At 50.2% G+C, this 27,891-nt stretch overlaps 1 non-coding gene across 1 annotated transcript; it reads right to left on the reverse strand.

Moving 5' to 3' along the window:
- Positions 1 to 10,020: 10,020 nt before the first annotated feature.
- On the reverse strand, positions 10,021 to 10,142 carry LOC141568423 (U5 spliceosomal RNA). The gene has a single exon (XR_016018342.1). It is a non-coding gene; the product is annotated as a U5 spliceosomal RNA (small nuclear RNA).
- Between the last annotated feature and the right edge of the window lie 17,749 nt (positions 10,143 to 27,891).

Below are 27,891 nucleotides of genomic sequence, written 5' to 3' on the forward strand. Positions count from 1 at the left end.
TCTCGCTGTCTCTGCGACGTGCCTGTTGGGCTCTGGCTCTCGCTCAGGAGCTCTCTCCCCGCGTGCCAGCCCCCTCTTTCTCTGTCTCTGTCCATGTCTCTCTGTATGTCTAGGTACATACAGGTACATATAGGTGTATATTTCGATCTCGCTCCGTCTTACTCCTCCTCCCGTTTTGTCTGTCGGGCCCTGTCCTGCGGGGACTCTAGTCCCTCTGCCCGCACAAGAACGCAGGATATGGCGAGGCCAAGAAGGAACACCAACAGAGCCACGGATAGGGAGCTCACAGCACTATGTCTCACGGGCGGCTGGCTCGGAGACACGGCAAGCCGGAGCCGCCCGATCCCCGACCTGCCGGCCGCTTCTCTGCCAACCCACCGACTCACCGCCCGTCGACCCACCAAGCCGACCAACTGAAATCCATCCGCGCGCCCCCTCTGCAATTTGCAGTCCACCATTTGCGCTCCTTAGCTTGGCCCCAGCAGCTCCTCCGGTGGCCAATGGCCAACGGGCGACAGCCGATGGCCAAGCGGTCCCAGCTGCTGACCATGCAGCCCCCAGGCAGCACCCCTCCACTCGAGGCCCAGAGCCTGGAAACTGCTCTCTGGCATTCTGTCCCCACAGTCCCAGTGTGTCTCTCTCCGCCTCCCTCTTGCTCCGTCTCTGGCCTTCTCTCATCCTCTCTCTCACCTCCCTGGGTCAGGAGAGGTGACGCGTAGCCAGTGAAGGGACCGGAGATCGGGCGCGACTCCCTCCGGTCGCTGACGAGGGGCCAGGGCAAAGACTGTGACGAAGGGTGGCTGCAGACTGGAGCTGCTGCTCCCTCGTGGCTCGGGTGGCTCTCCCTGGCTTTTGGCCAGGGGGTGGGACCAGCAAGGACCAAGGCCGGGGTTGTGCCTGCCTAGATCGGGAGGGGATGGAGAGGACCCTGCCACCACCTCCATGGCCCTGAGAGTGGGGGACAGCACAGCAGCCAGGGAGGTGTGCGGTTGCGGTGCTGCGGGTGGGGATGAGAGGAGTTGGGGTAGGGGGGAGGGCTGAAATCCATTCGGGGCTGGGGGAGTCCCAGGACGCCAGGGCGCCCAAGCATCTGTCCCAGTCAGGGAAGTGACTGAGGCCCCTGGAGCCAGGGGGGGGCGCGAAGGGGCCTCGCTGCGGGCCAGGAGTAGCCCTTCGCCCTCCCCAGCGGCTTCTGGAGGAGGCGGAGAGCGGGTAGGAGGCGCGCAGGGAGACGTGCTCGCCACCCCAGCGGCCCAGCAGCGGGGCGTGCGCTCAGGAGGCAGGCCGGGAGCAGGCTCTTGGAGCGCCCGGAGCCGGGTCCCAGCGCGGCAGGCCATCCCACCCTGAACCCTCCAGATCCCGTCTGATCTTGGAAGCTAAGCAGGGTCGGGCCTGGTTACCACTTGGATGGGCGACCGCCTGGGCACACCTGGAGGCTTCTGCTCCCCTCTCCTTTTGCATGGCCGCCCCGGCGTGGCTCCCTCCGACCCCCTGTCGCCCCTTGCCCCTGTGCAGCCGCCCCGCCAGCCGAAGGTCCCCCAGGCCAGCGGCCGGTCAGCCGCCAGGCACTGCAAGCTCGCAGCCCCGGCCGCACACGAGGCCCCGCGGCCAGCGCTCGCCCCGCCCACCACACCCACACCTTCTTCTCAGTCCTATTCGCTGAGGCAGGCCGTCAGCCGGCAGCAGTTAGGCGAGCCTGTGTGTCCGCCGGCAGGCACCTCTCCCCACACCCCCGCGCGCCCCCTCCCGTCTCCCACAAGTGCCAGGAGCCCACCCTTCCCGCCGCTCCCGGTGGCCCCAACACGCAGGGCACAGAGAGCCAGCCGGGACAAACCAGGGGACTGAGGGAGCAGCACCCCAACACACCTCACGCCCGCGGACTCCAGGAGAGACCACCGCAAGGGGAATTGCAGGCACGCAGGCACACAACCCTCACAACCAGGGTGCCTGGGTGCTGCCACTCTCCTCCCGCGGGGAGGGGGGGTCCCTGGGAGGGGCTCGGAGCCCACTGGCCCCCCGGCCCTGCCCGGGGGCTTCAAGGGTGCCTGCCAATGCCCGGGCACTGCCTCCTCAGTGGAGCCCAGCCCCGGGCACGACCACACTTCGGTTGAGAAGCTGCCACTTCAAAACAGCCTCAGTGAGTCTGTCCCAGTCCCTGTGCCCGCTTGTGCGCCCCTCCCCCCCTCCCCCACCTTGTGTCTCTCTGGCTGTGTGACCTGACTGTTGGGCTCTGGCTCTCGCTCAGGAGCTCTCTCCCCGCGTGCCAGCCCCCTCTTTCTCTGTCCCTGTCCATGTCTCTCTGTATGTCCAGATACGTATCTGTACATATACCTGTATATTTCCATCTCGCTGCCTCTTACTCCTCCTCCCGTTCTGTCTGTGGGTCCCTGTCCTGTGGTGACGCTAGTCCCTCTACCCGCACATGAAGGCGGGATATGGCGAGGCCAAGAAGGAACACCCACAGAGCCACGGATGGGGGGCTCATTTCACCATGTCTCACGGGAGGCTGGCTCGGAGAGACGGCAAGCCGGAGCCGCCCGATCCCCGACCTGCCGGCCGCTTCTCTGCCAACCCACCGACTCACCGCCCGTCGACCCACCAAGCCGGCCAACTGCAATCCATCAGCGCGCCCCCTCTGCAATTTGCAGTCCACCATTTTCGCTCCCTAGCTTGGCCCCCGCAGCTCCTCCGGTGGCCAATGGCCAACTGGCGACAGCCGATGGCCAAGCGGTCCCAGCTGCTGACCATGCAGCCCCCAGGCAGCACCCCTCCACGCGAGGCCCAGAGCCTGGAAACTGCTCTCTGGCATTCTGTCCCCACAGTCCCAGTGTGTCTCTCTCCGCCTCCCTCTTGCTCCGTCTCTGGCCTTCTCTCATCCTCTCTCTCACCTCCCTGGGTCAGGAGAGGTGACGCGTAGCCAGTGAAGGGACCGGAGATCGGGCGCGACTCCCTCCGGTCGCTGACGAGGGGCCAGGGCAAAGACTGTGACGAAGGGTGGCTGCAGACTGGAGCTGCTGCTCCCTGGTGGCTCGGGTGGCTCTCCCTGGCTTTTGGCCAGAGGGTGGGACCAGCAAGGACCAAGGCCGGGGTTGTGCCTGCGTAGATCGGGAGGGGATGGAGAGGACCCTGCCACCCCCTCCGTGGCCCTGAGAGGGGGGGACAGCACAGCAGGCAGGCAGTGTGCGGGTGTGGTGCTGCGGGTGGGGATGAGAGGAGTTGGGGTAGGGGGGAGGGCTGAAATCCAATCGGGGCCGGGGGAGTCCCAGGACGCCAGGGCGCCCAAGCATCTGTCCCAGTCAGGGAAGTGACTGAGGCCCCTGGAGCCAGGGGAGGGGCTCGAAGGGGCCTCGCTGCGGGCCAGGAGTAGCCCTTCGCCCTCCCCAGCGGCGTCTGGAGGAGGCGGGGAGCGGGCAGGAGGCGCGCAGGGAGACGTGCTCGCCACCCCAGCGGCCCAGCAGCGGGGCGTGCGCTCAGGAGGCAGGCCGGGAGCAGGCTCTTGGAGCGCCCGGAGCCGGGTCCCAGCGCGGCAGGCCATCCCACCCTGAACGCTCCAGATCCCGTCTGATCTTGGAAGCTAAGCAGGGTCGGGCCTGGTTACCACTTGGATGGGCGACCGCCTGGGCACACCTGTAGGCTTCTGCTCCCCTCTCCTTTTGCATGGCAGCCCTGGCGTGGCTCCCTCCGAACCCCTGCCGCCCCTTGCCCCTGTGCAGCCGCCCCGCCATCCGAAGGTCCCCCAGGCCAGCGACCCGTCAGCCGCCCGGCACTGCAAGCTCGCAGCCCCGGCCGCACACGAGGCCCCGCGGCCAGGGCTCCCCCCGCCCACCACACCCACACCTTCTTCTCAGTCCTGTTCGCTGAGGCAGGCCGTCAGCCGGCAGCAGTTAGGCGAGCCTGTGTCTCCGCCGGCAGGCACCTCTCCCCACACCCCCGCGCGCCCCCTCCCGTCTCCCACAAGTGCCAGGAGCCCACCCTTCCCGCCGCTCCCGGTGGCCCCAACACGCAGGGCACAGAGAGCCAGCCGGGACAAACCAGGGGACTGAGGGAGCAGCACCCCAACACACCTCACGCCCGCGGACTCCAGGAGAGACCACCGCAAGGGGAATTGCAGGCACGCAGGCACACAACCCTCACAACCAGGGTGCCTGGGGGCTGCCACTCTCCTCCCGCGGGGAGGGGGGGGTCCCTGGGAGGGGCTCGGAGCCCACTGGCCCCCCGGCCCTGCCCGGGGGCTTCAAGTGTGCCTGCCAATGCCCGGGCACTGCCTCCTCAGTGGAGCCCAGGCCCGGGCACGACCACACTTCGGTTGAGAAGCTGCCACTTCAAAACAGCCTCAGTGCGTCTGTCCCAGTCCCTGTGCCCGCTTGTGCGCCCCTCCCCCCTCCCCCACCTTGTGTCTCTCTGGCTGTGTGACCTGCCTGTTGGGCTCTGGCTCTCGCTCAGGAGCTCTCTCCCCACGTGCCAGCCCCCTCTTTCTCTGTCCCTGTCCATGTCTCTCTGTATGTCCAGATACGTATCTGTACATATACCTGTATATTTCCATCTCGCTCCCTCTTACTCCTCCTCCCGTTCTGTCTGTGGGTCCCTGTCCTGTGGTGACGCTAGTCCCTCTGCCCGCACATGAAGGCGGGATATGGCGAGGCCAAGAAGGAACACCCACAGAGCCACGGATGGGGGGCTCATTTCACCAAGTCTCAAGGGAAGCTGGCTCGGAGAGACGGCAAGCCGGAGCCGCCCGATCCCCGACCTGCCGGCCGCTTCTCTGCCAACCCACCGACTCACCGCCCGTCGACCCACCAAGCCGACCAACTGCAATCCATCCGCGCGCCCCCTCTGCAATTTGCAGTCCACCATTTGCGCTCCTTAGCTTGGCCCCAGCAGCTCCTCCGGTGGCCAATGGCCAACGGGCGACAGCCGATGGCCAAGCGGTCCCAGCTGCTGACCATGCAGCCCCCAGGCAGCACCCCTCCACGCGAGGCCCAGAGCCTGGAAACTGCTCTCTGGCATTCTGTCCCCACAGTCCCAGTGTGTCTCTCTCCGCCTCCCTCTTGCTCCGTCTCTGGCCTTCTCTCATCCTCTCTCTCACCTCCCTGGGTCAGGAGAGGTGACGCGTAGCCAGTGAAGGGACCGGAGATCGGGCGCGACTCCCTCCGGTCGCTGACGAGGGGCCAGGGCAAAGACTGTGACGAAGGGTGGCTGCAGACTGGAGCTGCTGCTCCCTCGTGGCTCGGGTGGCTCTCCCTGGCTTTTGGCCAGGGGGTGGGACCAGCAAGGACCAAGGCCGGGGTTGTGCCTGCGTAGATCGGGAGGGGATGGAGAGGACCCTGCCACCCCCTCCATGGCCCTGAGAGTGGGGGACAGCACAGCAGCCAGGGAGGTGTGCGGTTGCGGTGCTGCGGGTGGGGATGAGAGGAGTTGGGGTAGGGGGGAGGGCTGAAATCCAATCGGGGCCGGGGGAGTCCCAGGACGCCAGGGCGCCCAAGCATCTGTCCCAGTCAGGGAAGTGACTGAGGCCCCTGGAGCCAGGGGGGGGGGCTCGTAGGGGCCTCGCTGCGGGCCAGGAGTAGCCCTTCGCCCTCCCCAGCGGCGTCTGGAGGAGGCGGGGAGCGGGCAGGAGGCGCGCAGGGAGACGTGCTCGCCACCCCAGCGGCCCAGCAGCGGGGCGTGCGCTCAGGAGGCAGGCCGGGAGCAGGCTCTTGGAGCGCCCGGAGCCGGGTCCCAGTGCGGCATGCCATCCCACCCTGAACGCTCCAGATCCCGTCTGATATTGGAAGCTAAGCAGGGTCGGGCCTGGTTAACTCTTGGATGGGCGACCGCCTGGGCACACCTGTAGGCTTCTGCTCCCCTCTCCTTTTGCATGGCAGCCCTGGCGTGGCTCCCTCCGAACCCCTGCCGCCCCTTGCCCCTGTGCAGCCGCCCCGCCATCCGAAGGTCCCCCAGGCCAGCGGCCCGTCAGCCGCCCGGCACTGCAAGCTCGCAGCCCCGGCCGCACACGAGGCCCCGCGGCCAGGGCTCCCCCCGCCCACCACACCCACACCTTCTTCTCAGTCCTGTTCGCTGAGGCAGGCCGTCAGCCGGCAGCAGTTAGGCGAGCCTGTGTCTCCGCCGGCAGGCACCTCTCCCCACACCCCCGCGCGCCCCCTCCCGTCTCCCACAAGTGCCAGGAGCCCACCCTTCCCGCCGCTCCCGGTGGCCCCAACACGCAGGGCACAGAGAGCCAGCCGGGACAAACCAGGGGACTGAGGGAGCAGCACCCCAACACACCTCACGCCCGCGGACTCCAGGAGAGACCACCGCAAGGGGAATTGCAGGCACGCAGGCACACAACCCTCACAACCAGGGTGCCTGGGGGCTGCCACTCTCCTCCCGCGGGGAGGGGGGGGTCCCTGGGAGGGGCTCGGAGCCCACTGGCCCCCCGGCCCTGCCCGGGGGCTTCAAGTGTGCCTGCCAATGCCCGGGCACTGCCTCCTCAGTGGAGCCCAGGCCCGGGCACGACCACACTTCGGTTGAGAAGCTGCCACTTCAAAACAGCCTCAGTGCGTCTGTCCCAGTCCCTGTGCCCGCTTGTGCGCCCCTCCCCCCTCCCCCACCTTGTGTCTCTCTGGCTGTGTGACCTGCCTGTTGGGCTCTGGCTCTCGCTCAGGAGCTCTCTCCCCACGTGCCAGCCCCCTCTTTCTCTGTCCCTGTCCATGTCTCTCTGTATGTCCAGATACGTATCTGTACATATACCTGTATATTTCCATCTCGCTCCCTCTTACTCCTCCTCCCGTTCTGTCTGTGGGTCCCTGTCCTGTGGTGACGCTAGTCCCTCTGCCCGCACATGAAGGCGGGATATGGCGAGGCCAAGAAGGAACACCCACAGAGCCACGGATGGGGGGCTCATTTCACCAAGTCTCAAGGGAAGCTGGCTCGGAGAGACGGCAAGCCGGAGCCGCCCGATCCCCGACCTGCCGGCCGCTTCTCTGCCAACCCACCGACTCACCGCCCGTCGACCCACCAAGCCGACCAACTGCAATCCATCCGCGCGCCCCCTCTGCAATTTGCAGTCCACCATTTGCGCTCCTTAGCTTGGCCCCAGCAGCTCCTCCAGTGGCCAATGGCCAACGGGCGACAGCCGATGGCCAAGCGGTCCCAGCTGCTGACCATGCAGCCCCCAGGCAGCACCCCTCCACGCGAGGCCCAGAGCCTGGAAACTGCTCTCTGGCATTCTGTCCCCACAGTCCCAGTGTGTCTCTCTCCGCCTCCCTCTTGCTCCGTCTCTGGCCTTCTCTCATCCTCTCTCTCACCTCCCTGGGTCAGGAGAGGTGACGCGTAGCCAGTGAAGGGACCGGAGATCGGGCGCGACTCCCTCCGGTCGCTGACGAGGGGCCAGGGCAAAAACTGTGACGAAGGGTGGCTGCAGACTGGAGCTGCTGCTCCCTCGTGGCTCGGGTGGCTCTCCCTGGCTTTTGGCCAGTGGGTGGGCCTGGCCAGGGCCAGGGCTAGGCCTGAGCGTGTGTAGGGCCAGAGGGGACGGAGAGGACCCTGCGACCCCATCGTTTGTCCTGAGCTGGGGCTATATATTTGTAGTCTATATATTTTTAATATTCAACTACATTCAACATCTCACCATCATCAAATATCTGACCATTGAATTTTCTTTATGGAAATTTGAAAGCTATGTTTCTTTCTGGATAGTTACTTCTCTTTCTGCTTAAATGTTTTCATGATGACACCGTCTTTTATTTAAGTGAGTCCATTCATTGAGTAACACCTTATTTCTTTCCTCCAGCATACAATCTAGTTAGTTTCTCAGTTTGAGCTTGAAATATTTTTATGGTATCCTGAAACTGGTCTTGGATACTAATTACTCTCTTTTCATTGTGACTTTTGTTGCGAGCATCATCCCGTTGCTGTGGAAGCAATGTATTTTCACTTTGTAGGTGAGAACACCTCTCCTCTAGGGATTCCAGCTTTCCAATCTATATGGTCACTTTTTCTCATTCACTTTGATACATGTGTTCAATTTCCTTTTTTTAACACTGTGTTTGGCTTAGGTCTCTGCGAATGCGTTCTATAATCAAAGTCGTTTTTCTAAGAGCAACTCCTGTGTGATGGCACTTAGTTGCTAGACTACTGAATTTACTTTCAGCTTTAGAAAGTTGTTGAGAAAGAATCTCATTGTTATCTTTTAGGCTAGACACATCAAAATTCACTTTGTCCCGTAAAACAAACCATTCCTCTCTTGCTCTCTGGAAAGCAAGCTGTACACCTCTTTTAGATTTCTGACTTTGCTCAAGACCGTGGATAGCGGTAGCCAGTCTAGAATGGCAGGATTCAACTTCTGTTTGCAGTCTTTCTCTGTTTCGTTTTTCACTCCGCGTTTCAGAGGTTAGTCTTTTATTCTCAGCTGTCAGAACATTCAGCTGTCCATTACATTGAAATATTGTTTTCATTAGTGTTTCCTCATTCCGTTTTATTGTCTTTTGAAGACGGTCATTCTTTTCTTTTACAATTGCAATGTCCTCAAAATACTTTTTTTCCATTTCCTGATACGCATTTTTAACCCTATCTGTTTCCAGTCTTAGTATGGCAATTTCATGCAACAGATCTTTTTGTTTTTCATGACTCTCAGAAACCGAGGTAAAAGATAAAAAGACTTGTAACTAGCCCTCAGTGAAATGACGTATCGTGATATCCTCTGAAATTAAAGAAGAACCTATATGTTTATATAATGAAAGGTTGCAATAAATGGATATCCCACTGATTGAAATAAATGGACATCCCAAACCTCCAACTGTATACAAGCATTAATTCTCCAAAGTTCAAAAATTTAGTAAAAGAGGCTGAATCCATGAGAGTGGAAAACAGAATTTTCAAATCATAAGAGAATTTTAAGAGTCTCAGATTTGGAAAAGATACAAAATGAGAAGGCATAAATGATTAAGAAATCTCACTTTAAAAAAGGGTTTCCAGTCGGAAAATATAGCAAATCCAGAGTAAGAGTATTAACTGTGCATATATTCGGACAGATTAAATTTCCTAAAATTCTTTTTTCTGATATATTCCATAGATATTCTAATTTTCCAGTATTTTCATAGTCAGTTATGAAAATTACATCTACTAATAACTGATAAATCTAGGCATTGCACTAAGCTCTTCTCGTTCGTTATCACAATCTAAAACAGAGAAATTGAAAAGATCAGTGAGTTTAGGATTTCCCCCAGGACTTCTGACTCTACAATAGTGCTCTCACACCAAACCACAGCGATTCCTCTAGTGTAAATATATAAATTGAAGAGGCCTTAGAAATTCATGAGATTACTTGCTGCTGCAGTAATTTTATTTCCTCTTTATAAAGTTTAAAGTAGCCATAATTATAAAACGGGAAAATACACTGACCTATTTGACTAGGAATAAAATACTCATCAGTAAATTATCACTTGATATATATATATATATATATATATATATATATATATATATATATATATATATATACATACATACCATGGCATACAATCTTCTTCAAAAGTTCATTGTACTGAAATAGGATACTACTTGGAGCAAATTGTTCCTTTTCTCAAAAGGAAGAGAATGAATGTAAAATATGGTCTGACCTGGCTGTACATTAGCCTCAATGGAAATGAAAACTAACCTCTCTATTGATACAGCAAGGGGATGAAATCACTGCCGAAAACTGGAACATCTGTTGATAGTAGCAATAGTTTTGAGATTATAGAAATCTCATAGATTCCTGCAAAAAGTGTTAAAACCTTCACTATGGTTGAGGGCACTGTGAATGTCACCACTTGTCTGTTGTACATAGACGGATTTGAATCAAGAATATCATTTACTGCAATGGACCAAAAATGTCACTCCACATAAAACACACACACACACACACACACACACACACACACACACTTTCACACATGCACACAGAGATACACACAGACTCACAAACACATACACACATACATATGTTTTCAAAATCCTCAATATTTCCCATATGTACAGTGTTGGTTTTTAAATATATACACACACAAATACACATGTGTTTGAAAATGACTAAACAAAATACCTCAGAGTTCATTTTCTTTCCACGGAAATCTTTAGTAAAAGGTGAAAGATTTATACAATTTGGAGAGAAACCAGAGTATAAAGAGTTCATTTTCTTAAAATCTATTTCTTTCTCCTTTTGTTTGCAAAGGTCATTAGTCAGAATTGCATCTTGTAATATTCTGTCATTGTGCCCTGGAGAACGCCTCCTCTGAGTGTCATGTTGCTCTAGTGCCACCTAGAGAATCGAGTATGAACAAAGAAAAATTAGAATATAATTAAAATTTAAGTGTTAAATTTCTTAATCGATGTTTACTTACTCCCAAATTACTGGACTACAACTAGGAAGTGGCAGATAAAGTGCCTCAGTCTAAATTAAGAGAAAAACATGAACCCACCAATCGAATTTTGTCCCTGTTTGAACTAAACAATCCGTTAGATGTTAAATCCACCCAAAAATGAATTAGTCAATGATTGCTAAATGTTACAGAGGCTTCCTCCCTTAAAATATGTCACCCCACCATATATTAATTAGTGAGTACCTACCGTGAACCTAACAACATTTTTAAAGATTAATAGCTGGAGAAGAGGCAAACTTTAAACTATTAGGAGCCAAAAACATTTACATGAAGCAGAAAGAGAAGCCAATTTCTAAATTTTTATTCAAATTATATACTATGAAAGGGTTATGCGTCCATAGAGTTACCTGTTGCATTCAGTTCCAATTGATTCTCATACCCACTGAGGTGAGCAGATAAAAACAATGAGCAACATTGACCAATTTCCTACACCAAAATGAAAAACTAGAAAGTGCTTGTACCCTAACAACAGAAGGTCTCATCGTGCAGGATGTGGTTCTCTTAATAGGCAGGTGAGTTGCTTTCATGACCCCATCCTCTACCTCAATGTAGACTCGGAAGTCAATTACACAGAGGTCCCAAGGCAGAGTCCATCTCTAACCTCGGCCTTAGTGAGCAGCCATACAAAACTCCAAGTTTTTGTGTTTTTTTTCATTAAATTTATTGGGGTGACAATTGTTAGTAAAATTACATAGATTTCAGGTGTACAATTCTGTATTACATCATCTATAAATCCTATTGTGTGTTCATCACCCAGAGTCAGTTCTCCTTCCATCACCATATATTCGATCCCCCTTACCCTCATCTCCCACCCCCCACCCCCCGCCCCCCTTACCCTCTGGCAACCACTAAACTATTGTCTGTGTCTATGAGTTTCTGTTTCTCATTTGTTTGTCTTGTTCTTTTGTTGTTTTTGGTTTATATACCACATATCAGTGAAATCACATGGTTCTCCGCTTTTTCTGTCTGACTTGTTTCGCTCAGCATTACTCTCTCAAGATCCATCCATGTTGTCACAAATGTTCCTATATCATCTTTTCTTACTGCCGAATAGATAAATGTTACTCTAAAGGAAATCATGCTGTCAACTCATTGTCTTTCTTACTTACGTATATGTTACTGTAGTTACAGGAAGAATGCAAATGTCTTGCTGAAAGGTATTCCGTTTGGATATCTGTTGAATAAATGGAGTGAATGTAAAGTAGATTTTGCCACAAAATGACTTTTGGAAAGTCAGAAAACTATGGTGAAGCCACACAGAGGTGGTCTAGGGTTAAACTCTTTCTGTTTCTGTTTTTTTGTTTGTTTGTTTTTTATGTTCTTTGCTGTCTCTGTTTCCTGGTAGCTGTGATTCACACAAGTCACAGAGCCTATAATATCCTAATAGAAACACACCTCCAATATGAGTCTTTTCTTTATCTACTAAGATCATGTGTCCAAACTCTGTGGATGCTGACAGATTTTGCGTCACTGAGTGTGATGCAAATGGACATTGATCATCAACTTTCCAATCCCTGGATCTTTCACGAGTGTCATAACTGAAGCTCAAAGCAGTAGGATCCCATTCTGAAGAATCTGAAAATAAGTTCTCATTGAGTAAAATGGAAATGATAACACAAATTTGACAATCGTGTAAAACTTCCTTCTTCAGTCCCATGTCCTCCCTTTCCCCAAACACGCTACTCCTTCATCGCACACGTTACTTTAGGTGTCCTATACCTGCCATTCACATAGATAAGTTCAATTAAGTGTTGCCACTCAGCGATTTCTGTTACATAATGTGTTTCAGGTCAAAGCTTTGCTTCTTAATAGTTAAGATTGTTCAGGGTATGAATTTCTTTGTTATTATCAAAAGTTATGTCCAACCACCTATTTTAAGTTTAAATATGCATGTAAAACATGGGTTTAAAAAACTTTTAATGAATGGTACCACTTCAAATAAGAGACCACTTATTCCAAGGAAATGGTCTTTTCTAAATGCACAAATATCTTCACAATTCATCCTTTAAGCCTCAAGTAAACAGAACTTCATATGACAGAGGACAGCCTTGGGTGATCTTACTGCTTCCAAGGAAATATAAGATCAGATTAGGTCCAAACTAGCTACCTCCAAAGGGTACAGAGTGTCACAAGACAGAAAGGGAATATATAACAAAATTAGTTTCCTTTTATAAAAAACAAAACTCTCAGATTAAGTTGTTAAGACAAGGGCAAGACAAAAGAAATGACTATAGAGGTGAAGCTTAAAGCCTGTTTCTTCATGAGAAGTAGCTTCATCATGTCACATCCATGAACCCCGTATGGGGCTTCCAAAGGTAGTTCTCAATGTCATGTGAGAGTCCCTGAAGTCCCAAGATGTATGAGTTCAGGGGCCTGAAGAGGTCAAAACTACCTTCTCAGGAATACTAAATGTCATTTGCCATTTTCACTCTCATTCTCTTGATCAGTGTCCCATAGAGTGTTCCACAGCCATGGTGACATCATAGCTCTAGTGGTTACTGGGTCATCTCTCTAAGGGCGAATGGAATGTGCATGACGGGTGTGCTTGCACTTTAAATTTTTCTGTTATAATTTCTAATATTGTAAATATCGTGTTTCCCCGAAAATAACACCTAACTGGACAATCAGTTCTAATGCGTCTTTTGGAGCAAAAATCAATGTGAGACCTGGTCTTATTTTACTATATTATAAACCAGGTCTTATCGAACATAAAATAATACCAGGTCTTACATTGATTTTTGCTCCAAAAGATGCAGTATAGCTGATTGTCTGGGTAGGCCTTATTTTGGGGGAAACAGGGTATCAACAGATATTCCCAACTTACACAAAATTCTTTGGAATTCTCAATAATTCTTTCTGTTTTTTGTTTTTTTAAATTCTTAATAGTATAAAAGGACCCTAAGGCCCAAAATTTTCAGAATTACAGTTTTTGAAGATTGTGTCTACCAAATAGTCATTGTGATTACTTACTCCCACCACTTTAAATAATCAAAGACACCATAACCGTGCCTGCCTGCACACACACACATAGTCTGCTAATCAGAACATCAGGTTCGCTTAACGTCATTCGTGTAACAACACTAACATGACGTCAAGTTAAAACATAGTCGACATGTTAGCAACTTAGGTAAAGGGCAACGTTCAAATGAGCATTTCAGAATACTGGAAAATTCTCCGTGTGTGATAATTAACTTCTGGGAAACCCGATTAAATAAGGAATTCCAAACTGGGAAATTTAGGGTGTCAAAACAAAAGTAGAAACATCTCAATTAAAGCACACATTTTTTGAATGTCTTTTTCTTATTCTTGTAAACATCTTTCTTTCTCAAATATGGATACAAACAATGACATCTGTACCATTTACATCAAATCCATCAATTACATTTGTAAAATGAAAAAAACACACACAAAGGAATTAGTAAGAAGACTGTGAGCACGTCAGAGATAATATTTTTTATCTGAAGAATGGATTAATGGGAAACCTGAGGATAGAATCAACAGCATGTCTTGACTGCAATCCATCAGAAACATTTATACCATCATGCTACAAGGATTTATCATGTTCTTCAATTTTTCCTGTAATTCAGCAAGTACACAGTTGTGAGGAGAGTTCTGTTGAATGCATAATGCATTTGTCCACAGATGAAGTGTTATGAATCGATCAACTGGGATATGCAATGACAGAATATCAATTCATAAAAATATTCATTACTTTCCACACCAATGTGGGCTACGAGTGTGCCTACACTTCTCGTATCCTCTACTTTACAAACATCACAAAGTTTCTCGATCTGCTCATGCAATAAGCTGTATCAGAATCGTCTAAGAAATGATGTAGAATGAACCTTCAACATGAAATATGATATTAAACAGAAAAAATTAATTTAACAGCCACAGAAATATTAGATATAAAAAATAATTTATATTTCAAATTCCGTGTCACATTTACTGAAAACAACAATTTTAGAACTTAGGGAATGAATTCTCTAATTTCTTTTGTTTCCAAACTTAGTTTCCTTTGGTATCTCATGCTAGACTTTAAAGGACTTTTATGAAATGGCCATCTTATCAAAGACAAATGGCGCAGCGAGCAGGGTCTCCCGCACAACACCCTGCATGACAGTAATGTCAGGGTGACCATCATAGTTGAGCCAAAGATGCTTATTTTGTGACACGCTCAGCTACAATATTGACTCCGCCTCTCACCTTCCCAGGCAGTGAAACTCTCCATGTCATCTTAAGATCTCGCATTTACTTAACTATAATTTGCCACATTCTCCTGCTTCCTGTTCTCAGGAGCTGCGTTTTTCTCTATTCAGCCTTGATTCACACTCCACAACCTGGAAATTTTTCTCCTATAAAATATTCATTATGTTGTGGCAGAAAATCATCTCTTACGGTTTTATTACCGCAAATACAATTGAGAGAAGCTTCTTCACCCTGGAGGATTAAATCACCTTTCCTCTAGAGTTACATAGCTTGGGAATTTCTGGTCAAAATAGCAGAGCAGGTAAACACTGTGCTCACCTCTCAGGACCACATCAATTACAGCTAAACCAAGAAAAATGTTGTTCAGAATCATCTGAATTCCAGCTGTACCGAAAGCCCTGCCCCTACAAACATACACAAGAAGCCAACTTGAGACTAGTTAGAGAGGTAGAAACCAGAAACGTGGAATGGGCTGTTCCAACACCTGCATGTGACCATTAAAAATTCGGAGGTATATCTCAACTGCATTTTCCCTCCCCAGAGTTGGGAGGTGTCCCAGCCGCTCCCCATCCCAGGGCTCCAGTGCTGGGGAGAGAAGTCCCCAGACTTCTGGCTGTGAAGACCAGGGGAGATTATGACTGAGTGTGACAGAGGGCGGCTGCACTGCCAGGCACGCCCCTTAAAGGGAACACATATGGACTTACCCACCAACGGAATCACTGGCTCTGAGCTCCAGCACTGGAATAGCAGCTCAGAAGGTACCAGGAACATATGGGGAGGAACCGAGTTTTCTGGCTTCAGATTGAAGGCTGAAGGGGCTGCTTTCTTCTGGACCGATGAGCAGGTGAAAGCCATTATGAGTTTGTTGAGCCCTCCCCCTCCCTGCATGCAGACGCACACAGACGTCTCACCTGAGTCTCATCAAACTGGCTAATGCCGTTCATTTGCCCTGGTGATTGTGAAACCCTGCCGTACCCAAATTTCAGGCGCACCCAAGCCGCTTTTCCATTAAAATGGTCTACTGTCACTCATGCGAGGACATTCCTAAAATCTCTCAGAGGTTCACAAAACCCAAACAAGCAACATCTGGCTTCAGCATGACCCTTATCAGTGGCTGAGCAGCCCTAAGCCCGGCATTGGTGGCAGCTGGCCTCAGTTCAGAGCTTGGCCTCTCAAGGCAACTCCAAGTACAGTGCAGGTGGCAGCCATCTGCGGATTAATGGGAGGCTCATGCCCGATGCCGTCAGGCAGGGCACAGACTGCAGCTGAACTTGGTCTGCAGTGAGGCCTTCTTCAGGAGGCCCTGGGGCTGTCAGGCCCAGTTACCAGCTTTAAACAGAGCCAGAACATTACACAGCCATCTCCAAGGATGACTGTTGCCGGGGAGGCCTGCAGGGTCTCTGCTCCCGCTCCCCATACAAGAACGCAGGATATGGTGAGGCCAAAAAGGAACACCCACGGAGCCATAGGTAGGGGAGTCATACCACTACGGTCTCACTGGAGGCTGGGTTCACTGGACGTGCGACCTGCTGTCCGTTTTGTCTGCAACCCACCGACGACTCTCTTTCACTCTCCTCCACTCTCCTCCGCTCTCCTTTGTAGCTGCAGCAGTTATATTAGTGGCTAATTGGCTAACTGGCTACAGCTGACGGCCAATCAGCCACAGCTGACGGCCATCTACTACCCGAGCCAGCACTCCTCCACGTGAGGCCGAGAGCCTGTAAACTACTTTCTGGGGCTCTGTCCCCACACTCCACCCCTACAGGTTCTCGCCTCACAATCTAGGTGACAAGCGTCTTCCGCGAGGGTCCCTGTGTCATATTAGCCTACTGACACCTACGGACGAAAAGAAACGGTAGTCTTAGGACCCAACAATGGCAAATCCCTTCCATCTGGGAGGATACATGCCAGCTTCTTGTCCTGGGAAAGGAGGGTTGCTGCCACTGGCACCTTTCCCGGTTTGTGGTACCAGACCTTCATGGCAGTGCTTGGGGTCCCTTGCATAGTTTCAACATGTAACAGAACAGGGGACCCCATAATAGGCCATAGTGAGAGCACATAGTTCCCTCGCAAAATCATCCCGGTATCGGGACCTCTGTATACTACAGTTACTTGAGGTGGCCACTCAGCCACCACCCCTGGCGTCACTTGCAAATCATGAGTCAAACCGGCCCCCCATGGGGCTATCAGACCCAACCACCGACAGTGGGGGCTTTTGACCTGCCAGGGCCAAGTCCATTGCTGCCGTTCCCCTGCTTTCAAGCATGTGGGTGCTGGCAGCAAAATGTTCCCATTTCTGCCGTAGCCTGGCTTTAACAGAGTCTCACTGGTGGTAACTTGTAATTGAATGGGAGCGGCCGTTCGATGTAGCAGAGCTTCTACTGGCGCAGGCCCTCCCTTCCGTGGTCTCTCATTCAGGACTCTCAGGATGTTCCATAGATGTGAGGCCCAGTCACGCATCGTGGGAGGGTGTTTTGACACCCGGAGACTTTGCTTCAAAAGACCATTATAACGTTTAATCATGCCAGCTGCTTGCGAATTGAACGGGGTGTGAAACAACCATTGCACGTCCATCCTGGCAGCCCAGCGCTGCACTTCTTGCCCCGTAAAATGGGTACCTCTGTCACTTTCAATGACTTGGGGGCGCCCATAGAGGGCGCACAGTCATGTAAGGGCGACCACTGTATGCCGCTGATCCGCAGCCGGACAGGGCCAAGCAAACATCAACCCCGTAGCAGTGTCCACTGCTGTAAATGCATATATCGCATTGCGGGCCTTAGGCAGGGGTCCAATGTAATCCACTTGCCAGCGAGTGAGGGGCACCCTCCCTCGCATAATCTGCTGTGTCTCCCAGGGGAGCCTCCGCCTTTGGGGGCTGTCCTGGGCACAGACGGCACAGTCATAGCAGGCATCTGCTATCTCCTGCCATTTCAAAGGCAGGCCCCAGCATCTGCTCACCTGCCACATGGTTCGGCTTCCAGCGTGCTGTAATTTCCTATGCAGCCAATGGGCCACATCAGTGGCAGGAGCCCGCTCTAACCATCGTACCCGTGCTAGGGCGTCTGCTTCATCATTACCTGGGGACACTAAGGGGGAGTGACCTGTGACATGCATTAAGGTCACCTCCTTTTTCTGCCCTAGGTCCCAGAGGTCCTGCCACATGGCTTGACCCCACAGTGGACGGTGTCCCACCAACCAGTTTTGGTGTTTCCATGTAGGCAGCCACAGCGTTAGGCCCCGGAACACCGCCCAGCTGTCAGTGCAAATAACTAGGGGCCCAGGCTCGTGGCTGATCACCATCCACACAGCCTGTAATTCAGCCCACTGGCTACTCTGGCCCATCCCAGTATCAAACCAAATGGTGTCTGTTTTGGGCTGCACACCAATAGCCGTCCAAACAGCTGCAGCCCCTCGGCTAGAACCATCGGTAAACCAGGCATCCTCAGGTACTGGGGACTGTCCTTCTTTGTAGGGCGAGGGCTCCAAGTCCTCCCCTCTAGGCAGAGCACTTGGCTCAGCCTGGGCTACAAGCTCCACAGGCCCCAGGACCTGTTGTAGCTCTGTGCTCAAAGGGCTTGAACTAAGGGTGCTACGTTGCTCCAAGTAGGCACCCCACTTGGCGAGGGTGGTGGTCTGTTGCCACCCCCGTTTTGGGTCCCTGGGTCCATGTACGAACCCACCCCTGGACAGGATAGGTTGTTCGAACCAACACGCGTGCCGTTCCTGTGATGGCTTCTGTGGCCACTAGGGCTGCATACACAGCAGCCAGCTGTTTCTCTATTAGAGAGTAGCGGACCTCCGCTCCTTTCCATAATTGGGACCAGAATCCCACTGGCAACCGGAGACGCTCCTGCCGTTGCCAGAGGCCCCATCCGTACCCCTCTTGGGTTACGTGAACATCAAGTTCAAATGGGCGGCCTGGGTCCACTACTTGCAGAGCCTGTGCCTGCTGCACTGCCTGTTTCGTGGCAACGAAGGCTTGCTCTATAGCCTCAGTCCAATCCCATGAGGCCCCCTTTTTTATCATATTGTACAAGGGCCTTGCCATTTGTGCTAAATGGGGTACAAATGCCCGCCAATATCCTAGCAGTCCCAAATACGTCTGCAGTTGAGAGACCTTGGTCGGCCGGGGAAAGGCTTGTATCTTATCAATGATTGCCTCAGGTATGACCTTTGTCTTACCCAACCACACAACACCCAAAAACTTGACGGATAAGCCAGGACCTTGGACCTTTTCCTCATTCACCGCCCAACCGCGTGACTTCAGGTGGCGGAGAAGAGAGGGAGCTGCTTGCTCTAAATCAGAAAGAGAATCTGAGGTTAACAGAATGTCATCAACATAATGAAACAAGGCCACAGAGGATGGGTGATCCCACCGTGCCAAATCCTGGGCCACGAGCCCGTGGCAGATAGTGGGCCTGTGCAAGTATCCTTGTGGAAGGACTTGAAAAGTCCACTGCCGCCCATCTCAAGTAAAAGCAAATTGCTCTTGACACTTGGGTGCAATGTCAATGGAGAAAAAAGCATTGGCCAAGTCCTCTACATAGTGATATGTCCCCAGCGGACAGTCAGACGATCCATTAAATCATGAATTGAAGGCACTGCAGCGTGCAAGGGTGGCGTCACCTTATTTAACTCCCTATAGTCCACAGTCATTTGCCAGGTCCCATCTGGCTTCTTGACAGGCCATACTGGGGAGTTAAAGGGACTCACAATATGTGCCTTCTCCAATTCCAATATTGTACGACCAATCTCCTGTCCTCCTGGCAGGCGGTACTGTCGCACTGTAACCACGCGCCAGGGCTGTGGCAACACTTGAGGAGGGTGGTAAGCATGCCTGCGTGTCACCGCTTTCACCACCTGGATCCGGAGACGGAACTCTCCTACCGACATCTGTAAGCTGAGGCCATGTAGCACGTCCACCCCTAGAATATACTCCGGAACGGGGGAGACATAAACCTTGTAGGTACGAGGAGGAAGCCTTCCTATACCCAGTGGTAAGGAAACGGCTTTCACAGTCACAGTTTTTCCCCCGTAGCCATCAATGCAGATTGCTGGTCCAGGGAACAGTTCTGGGTTCCCATAAACGAGACTGCAGTCGGCACCAGTGTCAACTAGAGCCAAAACCCTCTGCACATTAGAAGGGGACCAATGTATGGACAGTTCCACGTGGGGCCTCCGGTCCCTGCTCGTCCGCTCTGACCGGGTACCTTGGCCCCACCCCTAATCAAGCAGAAAGGAGTCGGCCTCAAGTGGCTGCATGAAGTCCTGGAGGGACACGGGTCGCACGTTCCCAGACTCCTCCTTTATGCTTCTCCGGAATTGTTGTTCAGGACGCAACTGTTTCCAAAGTTCCAGCAGGAGTGCATTGGGTTGTCGGTCTATTTTCTTCCGATCAACCCCTGCTGCCACGAGATCACGCCACATCTGTGCACGTGTTACTTTCTGAGGCCCGCGACCTCGCCCCTTTACCTTTGGTTTGGGCTTCCAGGTCTCAACTGCGCGGACCTCCTGTCTTAACTTCCTTCGCCTCCAGCTTTCAACATCCCCTAGGGTGGCCATGGCAGTTGTAACTTCATGGATCCGTCGCCCTACATATGGTGTAAGAATAGCAACCAAGGATCCAAAAGCACTCACAGGTGCAGTATCCAAAACCAGATCTCTCATGCTGGCAGTAAAAAGCTCGTCATCTGGGCCCTGCATGTTGAGGATAAAACTAGCATGTCTCATACCCATTTCACTGATTATTTGCGTAAGTTCTGTATATGACCGCCATTGACTCACAGTGTCTGGCAGCTTGCCAGCCTGTCCCCATACTGTGCGTACCGCAGCAGTGAGCCACGCCATTAGAGAGTGGTTGCCCTGGTTGTTGGCCAACCTATGGCAGTTTTATAACCTTTGTCGCAGGGACGGATGTGCTGTCATGAAGGCTAGCTTTTCCATCTCGCCTGGGCAGCAGAGAATGCTGTCTGCTCCCTTATCCCATAAACGTAACAGCCAAGCTGAGACTGGCTCTCCAGGGCTCTGTCTGTACCGCCTCCCTAGCTCCTGCAACTCAGTGGGAGTGTAAGGGGTGTAGGTTGTGAACTCAGTCACAGCTGGGTTGCCGGCAGCAAGCCCCCAGGGCCCAAAGGTTGCTCACGTTTTTACCCTTTGCTTCGAGATTGGCCGGGCTTGGGGGTTGGGAGCTACATTGTCTCCACTCGCTTTCTCCGCCTCTGCCTCAGAGTCTCCACCTTGAGACCCCTGTTCTAACAGGCGGACCCGGGCTTCCAGTGCTTCCAACTGGGACACCTGGTCAGGCACCTGGGCCATTTCATTAAGCCCATTTTCCGTGTTGAGACTCAAGGCTGTGAGGAACATCCAGCCCACGTGGCCGGCTGTAGCCTTCTCCTCCTCTGGCAACCACTCAGCCAGAGCCTGCAGGGCCCTCTCCACACTGGCCGGAGAGCCATCCATGTCCTCCCACCCCTCCTTGGGGGTCCAACTCCTGAGAACAGTGGCCACTGGGCACCACACATTGTGTGGGGGCCATACATCCTCCTGCCCAGAGTCAGACGCCATTCCTACCCGGTCGGAATCTTACTTGCCACGCCAGATGTCTGACTGGGTGGAGGCCTCCTTGTAAGATGTCCACAACCCTCGGATCCTAAGGCCGCAGCAGATCAGCAAAAGGAGGACAGTGCCTTTTATGGCCAAGAAGGTGGTGTGCCAGCTGGCCGCTTGAGTCTCTCCCAGGCAGACTGCATCTCCTGTTCCCGGTGTCGCTCCTCATGGGTCTCCTGAAGCTGGGCTCTCACACGCACAAACCTGTGATGGGCCAGCCGCCACAAGTCGATCAGTTCCCGAATGGGGGAGTGGGAATGAATAAAAGACACTCACACAAATGATGATGGCGATCGCGGACTCCAGTGATGCTGAAGCCGCTGAGTTTATTTTACTGCACCCATATAAGCAGTTTGAGTACGTGCAACTTAGCAACGAAAGTATGCATTATCTTAGCAACTGTAAATTCTTTAACTTTTACATAGAGGATACAAAATTCACTGAAACTCTCAAAAGTAATTATCCTATCAATTGCCCTGATAGGCATCAGCCTTCTGTGTCCGGGAACTGGCCGCTCCTACCACATTCCTGAGCAGCTTGCAAGCTCCCCGCAGGTGCAGGCAGAGACAATGCCCCAGGGGAGGAAATAGGTTAAGCATAAACCGAGCCATTCTGTAAGGCTTAGAGTTATCTGTAACCATGGCTCCCCACATCTCCCCCTTTTTTATTTTATAGGAACAAAATCCATCTGACCAGGATGGCGAGGTGACGGTGCCTGTCTTAGGTGTCCCAGGACGCCTGCCTTAACTTACCCGTCGTCATTGGTACTCATATTTTATCATACAAGCCCTGTCTTAGGTGTTGAAGCGGCTCCCAAGTATTTACCCGTCGTTGACTAACCCATCCCTCATAAATGCACAGGGATGAGAGGCTTATGGTTTTGCTTTAAGCTCAAGCTGATGGATGTTAGCTCATAAGTCTAACATTTTGCTGATGAAACATCTAATGAGGATGGGGACTAGGCACAGAACCAAACAGACACAGATGCCCAATGTAAGAAATATTATAACAGAATGGGTAATATAAGGCATAGAGGGCAAAACATCCCTAAGAACATCAACAAACTCAGAGGCAGCCTGAGCTGCATCAAATTTCAAGGGTTCAGCTTCTCTCATACTTTGAATTTCATCATGAAGCCGAAACATGTCTAAAGATAGGTTAGCATCATGCCAAATTCCTTGAAGATGTAAACGAACCCGATTCCAATCATATTGACTATTATTATATTTTTTAGAAGTAACACATATCCAATGATATTCTGAATGACATTCTAAATGAGATTTAACTTTCATACCCTGAATCACATTTCCCATATACTGAACTGTATCATAAAGGGCATTCACTTTTTGCTCTAATTTCTCATCAATAGCTTCTTGGGTCCCTAAAGCCAAAGTAACATTTTTTGAAAGAGTATTAACATAATGAGCATTTTGAATAGTCTGAGAAAGAGCCACAGCTGCTGTAGCAGCAGTTGCAATTATAGTAACCAAAGCCATAATTCCTGCAAGTAGAAGTCCAATAAACCGCTTTGGCCTACTCAAAGCGTACTCAATTTCTTTAAAAATCTGCAAACTTCTTTCAGCATACCAAGGTCCAGAAATATCAACAGGAAGCATAACAAAAGATGGTTGTTTAAGTATCATAACATGAGTTCCTAATGGTACCCAAGAAATACAATTTGCTAAAGAACAATTACTACAGGATACACTAAATTGATTTCCTATAAAGTGTACATTAACATTTCCAATCAACAATGCATAAGGAGAAGGAACACAAGCAGATATATTAACAGTCTTAGCAACAGTAGTCCAATCTCTAGTCCCATCTTTTAAGACACTCACATGACTGCAGGGAGTGCCTGATTTACAGAACTCAACTATTTGAACAACTTCACCTATTACTCCCATAAGTCTCCATAGTGAATTTTGCTGATATTGTGTATCAGAAGTCCAAAGTCCAGAAATCAGTTCTCGGGCCCATCCTGACCGGTTACTTCTCGACCAGTCAACTATGTATCTGCCTGTTCCAGGAATGTCATAACGAACAGGATCATTGTCAGGACAGTCTCTCCATGGGACAATCTCAATATTTAATTTTAATCTTTTATTGCAAGATGGACGTGATGGAGGGACGGGCAGATTTATTCTGCGTCCTCCAGACCAATCACCTAGCATGTTAAGACGAACAGTCCATCCAACTAAAGAGTCATTAATGTGCATAGTAACAGGAGAACTACGCAAGCACCCAGATGTAGACCTATTTTTTGCAATACAAATAGGCAAACCTGTTCCTATACCATTATAAGTAAAATTCTTCTCCAGTTGCTGTTTCATGTGTCCATCAGAGGGCAATCCTAAGGCATGGGTGTCATTAACATAGACTGGAATCTCAGGACCGTCCCACACAGCGGGGTGGAGGATTGGTGGATCAGGTACATAGGCCCAATACGTCTGGTCATCTCCTGCATTGCTGAGAGCTATCAGCGTCATCAATAGGTAGAGGGTCCACGTGTCGCACCAATCGTTCTGGCAGCCACCGAGGGCCTTCTGCAACCTGTGGAAAAACACATACATGTCCTCGTCCCCATATGAGGACTGGATCTGGGCCTTGCCAAGAGCCCGTAAGTGGATCTTTCCATTTGACCAAAGCCTGAGGGGCAGTGGAAGGATGCCAAAAGCGCTCCGCAGCACTCTTGCCATGGGCATCCAAGGTCAAAAAATTTTGAATAAAGAGAGAATGAGACAAATAATTATGAGGCGTCAGGGGATATAACTCCCCCTTTTTTATTTTATGCAAATTGACTTTCAAAGTGCCATGAGTGCGCTCAACAATCCCTTGTCCTTGGGGATTGTAAGGAATGCCAGTAACATGATTGATCGAAAATTGCTGGCAAAATAGAGCAAATTTTTTGCTGGTATAACCTGAGCCATTATCTGTTTTAAATTTTTTAGGAGTTCCAATCATGGCAAATGCAGCAAGACAATGTCTAATAACATGGGATGTGGCCTCACCTGTCTGAACTGTTACCACAACGAATCCGGAAAACGTATCGATGGAGACATGAACATATTTTAACTTTCCAAATTCAAGTATATGAGTCACATCCATTTGCCATAAGTCATTAGGACGCAAGCCTCGAGGGTTGACTCCATAATGAGGCACAGGCTGGAGATGTGAACAGTCCGGACATTGTTTTACTATCTGACGTGCTGCTTCTCTGGTTATATTATACTGCAATCTCAAGCTCTGGCTATTTTGATGGTGGAGGCTATGAGCCTTTTGTGCCTTTTCTATTTGAGTCAAGGCAACGAGCTGAGTGGCAGAGTCTGCAATTTGATTTCCTGAGGTTAAAGGGCCTGGAAGATTAGAGTGAGCTTTAATATGGCCAATGTAAAATTTTTCACAGCGCAGCTGAATGGCCTGCTGTATCTGAAGAAACAAGTCCTGAATAACAGGATTGCTAGTGCTAATAAAAGGTACCGTTTCTAAATTTCTGATGGCATGAACTACATAATGACTGTCAGAGAATAAATTAAAAGACTGGGAAGCAAAGTCAAGCAATACCATATGAACTGCTCGAAGTTCAACTATTTGAGCTGAGGCTGGAGGTGTCTGCACTCTCTTGATGACCTTTTCATTGAGTGCATAGACAGCTACACCATTGCTAGATCCATCAGTAAAAACATTAGGTACAGCAGGAAGAGGAGCATGTGATACTATTGAAGGGAAGATTGGATCATGATGTTGAAAAAATTGAAGCAATTTATGCTTAGGATAATGATTATCTAAAGTTCCCACAAAATTAGCCAATGCAACAGGAAAACTGTTAGTAAACTGCATCAGGCCTTGAATCTGTGCTTTTGTAAAAGGAATAACAATAGAATCTGGCTCCTTTCCATAATATTTTCGAGCTTCCAAGCGGCTCTCCTGAATTAAACTGGCCACAAATTCATAATAAGGAGTAAGATTCTTTTGAGCAGCTACATGGAGGTGTATCCATCTAAGTGGCCCTTCTTGCCACAACACTGCTGTGGGTGTATGCTTGGTGTCCAAAACATACACATATAGAGGTTTAGAATAATCTAAAAAGGAAACATGCTGTTGCTGAATGGCTTCCTCAACCTTAGAAAGAGCCTTCCGTGCAGGCTCAGTAAGAGACCTGGGCGAGGTCGGATCAGAATCTCCTTTTAAAATTTCAAACAATGGCTTAAGATCTCCAGTAGTTAATCCCAAAGGACGCAGCCAATTAATATCTCCCAACAGTTTCTGAAAATCATTAAGAGATTTAAGATGATCTTTCCTAAGCTCTATTTTTTGTGGAGTGAAATACTGAGCAAACAACTGAAATCCCAAATAAGAATAAGGCTCACTTCTCTGTATTTTCTCAGGTGCAATAATAAGACCTGAGGCCGGAAGATTCTTTTTCATATCTGCAAAGCAAGCTAACAACATTCCTTCTTTCTTACAAGCCAATAAAATGTCATCCATATAATGAATGATATACACAGAAGGAAACTGTTTTCTGGTGTTATTAATTGCTTCACTAACAAACTTCTGACACAAGGTGGGGCTATTAGCCATACCTTGGGGAAGAACTCGCCATTGATATCTTTTAATAGGTTCCTTGAAGTTTGGACTAGGAATACTAAAAGCAAATCTCTTATAATCTTGGGGATCGAGTGGTATAGTATAAAAGCAATCTTTTAGATCTAACACTATTTTATAAGTATCCTTTGGAATAGCAGAAGGATGAGGTAATCCTGGCTGGAGAGCACCCATAACTTCCATAGTTTCATTTACTTTTCTCAAATCCTGCAACAATCTCCATTTTCCCGATTTTTTCTTAATTACAAAAATGGGTGAATTCCAGGGCGACGTAGATTCAACTACATGGCCCTTATCAAGCTGCTCCTGTACTAGCGCTTGAGCGGCTAATATTTTTTCTTGAGTAAGGGGCCCTTGATCAAACATCTGCTGAGTTACTTGAGTGCTTGGGCTAAAAAGATAAACTCCCATATTGCTCATAATGTCCCGTCCCCATAGGTTAACAGGGAGACCGGGGATAATGTATGGTTGGAAAGTCCCCTGATGTCCTTCCTCATCTTGCCATGACAATAAATTACTGCTTTGCTTAGGGGAATGAGACTGACCTATGCCCTGTAAGTCTGTGTTAGTGCATCGCATAGGCCAACTAGAAGGCCAATGTTCAGCAGATATACAGGATACATCAGCTCCAGTATCTAAAATCCCTTGAAAACTTTTTCCACTAATTTTAAGCTGCAAAACAGGTCAATCTCTTTTTATTTCCTGAACCCAATAAGCATCAGAGGAACCGAATCCTCGGTCTCCACGTTTCTGACTTTGACTATTTTTTCCTATTTTTACACGAGGCAAAATAATTAGCTGAGCTATGCGAGTCCCAGCAGGTATAACTGAAACATTTGAAGATGAATAAGTCATAATCTTAATTTCTCCAGTAAAGTCCTCATCAATAACTCCCGGGGAAACCTGAATCCCCTTCATAATGGAACTACCTCTTCCTAATAATAAACCTACAGTTCTTGGTGGTAGTGGCCCAAAAATCCCTGTGGGCAATGCTTGCATTCCCATCTCAGGAGTTAATACGATGTCGGTGGTGGAACAGTGGTCCAATCCTGCGCTGCCTGAGGTGGCCCGGAATAAATCTGTGATGTATTTCCTCTCAGAGGCTCGTTCCCTCTCTGTCCCTGCATCTGCGCTGGGATCTGCAGTGCCCCATAACATTGCTGACTCGGGGCCAGGGGCTGGCCCCTCACCCAGTTTCCCTGGATGGGCTTCCCATCTTTATCTGTCTTGGATTTGCATTCATTAGCCCAATGTTTTCCTCTCCTACATTTAGGACATATATCTGGAGGCTTTTTTTGTAGGAGCAGTTGAGTTCTCAGACTCCCCTTGCATGTGAGCTTCTTCACAAGCCATTTGAAGAGGGGATCATACAACAGAGTCCGACCCTGGCTTAACATAACCTGGCAGAGGCTGCAGCGGAGGACCCCACCTACAGGGCTCCTCAGGAGGAGGTGCAGAGGGATTAACTGTGGGGGGATCTTTACCCCAAGGATTCCATTGATCTCTAAAAGGAATCTGGGGACCCCGAGGACAATTTCCTCCATCCACAGCAACTTTAAGTTCTATCAACTGTCCCTGAATCTTTTTTATTTGATCTGCAAGAGAAAGTGCAGTGCCTGCAGGTTGCTCGTCTCCTTGAGCCATAGCCACCAATGGAGGGTATTTGTCCCTGTCATATTTAGCTGCCTCATCTTCTAATTTTTCCTGATCCTGAGGGTCTAAATCTTCCCAAGACTCAACCGGAGATTCCTGACAAACAGGCTCTTTATTAACCTTAAAAAATCCTTCTGTGTGTTTCTCTCCCTCTCCCTCCTCTCTCTCCGCCGGAGAAGCGGCAGATGGAAGAATTTCCTCGTTCCCAGCTTGTTTCACTTTCTCTAGCTTGCAACCCTTACGTTTAAGTCCATGGGCAGCATAATAACTTGTAACTGTTTTTCCACCTTTCTTTTGCAATTTTTATAAAACTTGTCAAACTGTTCTCTGCTCACCCGACTGCCACGGGCGGCAAGCAATTTCTTAAGTCCTCTAACATAAAGGTCCTTGCTGCTCGCGTGACCCATTTTTTCCCCTT

Source organism: Rhinolophus sinicus, chromosome 13, assembly GCF_057876585.1.
Source record: "Rhinolophus sinicus isolate RSI-liver-muscle chromosome 13, RSI-T2T, whole genome shotgun sequence".
NCBI lineage: Eukaryota > Metazoa > Chordata > Mammalia > Chiroptera > Rhinolophidae > Rhinolophus > Rhinolophus sinicus.